The sequence below is a fragment of the Gavialis gangeticus genome, unplaced genomic scaffold, assembly GCF_001723915.1.
Source record: "Gavialis gangeticus isolate Ggan-Ray unplaced genomic scaffold, GavGan_comp1, whole genome shotgun sequence".
Classification (NCBI taxonomy): Eukaryota; Metazoa; Chordata; order Crocodylia; family Gavialidae; genus Gavialis; species Gavialis gangeticus.
The window spans coordinates 32,237,647-32,238,875 of NW_017729034.1; the positions used below are offsets into that span (position 1 = coordinate 32,237,647).

The following is a 1,229-nucleotide window of genomic DNA, read 5'->3' on the forward strand; positions in this document are numbered from 1 at the left end:
ACAGGACCTGCCTCTAATGAACCCGTGTTGGTTGTCCCTCAGCATAATCTCCTGTATCAATATATCATCAATAAATAATAATGGTGATGCACATGTATCCTTAAGATTTATGTTACTCTAATACATTCAGAGAGACAAACACTGAGAACAATTTCATATAGTTAATTTTATAGGAACCATATTCTGATGAATTGTTAGTTCTTGGTCATCTCCCATCTGATTAAACAATTTACCAGATTACAGCCTGATCAGACAAATACTGCTACATGAAACTTAATGCATGTTACCAGAATCCTCTGTTTTAGTGCTGTTATCCTTTGCTATAGTACTAAGTAGTCAATAATATAGGTGAAATTCAGCCCTCACCCTTGTAGGGTAGCACAAAACCTAGCATGCATTTAAATCCCATTGATATGAATGTGATTTAAACATGTTTTTAAGTGCTATGCTGAATATGAGCTAGAAAGTTCATTCGGGGAGGTGGGGAGGGTTATGTGGGATGAAAGCATTGGATAGACTTTGTGCTGGCTTTCTGCAGGAGTGTTTCACCACTATGTTAAAAAGTGACAGATATTCTTTAGGGCTGTGCAAAGTTTCAGTCCCTGATTTGATTCGACATAGATTTGGCCCGATTCAGTGGCCGAATCTCTGAATCTAAATTAAATCAGAGGACCCTTTAATCTCTCTGAAGAGAATCAGAACCCTCCGAACCGATTTGGAGAGATTTTGCAATTCAGACGTAGATGCAGCTTTAAATGTTTTTTCTAAATACCTCTACGTAGCAGGGGCTCGTGTGTGCTGTGATACTGGGGTACATGGAGTGTCCCACAGAAGAACGGGGTACTCCCCAGCATGCTTGGCAGCAGACCCAGAATTGGACCAGAAGCACTTCCAGTCCACTTTTGGGTCCACTGGGGAGCATGCAAAGGGGCCCCCCCATGCCCTTCTGGTTCTGAAACTGGTACTTCCTGGGTCTGGGAGGGGTATCCAGGGTCCTCCCAGCGACCAATCGCCAAGCTGGGGGAGCGCAGAGGGCCCCTCAGTGCACTCTCCAGTGGACCCGGAAGGGGACCAGAAGTACTTCTAGTCCACTAGCAGGTTCGCTGCCGAGCACATGGAGGGCTCCCCCTGACCCCTGCACTCCTGTGGGACACTCCATGTGCCCCTGCATCACAGCGATCACAAGCTGCACTCGTACCTCGAGGTATGTAGAAAAAACATTTAAAGTG

General features: G+C 45.3%; 1 protein-coding gene across 1 annotated transcript in view; it reads right to left on the reverse strand.

The window, feature by feature from the left end:
- Positions 1–1,229, reverse strand: part of LTBP1 (latent transforming growth factor beta binding protein 1) — a 461,583-nt gene that overhangs the window by 76,553 nt on the left and 383,801 nt on the right. The gene's annotated exons all lie outside the window — the stretch shown is intronic.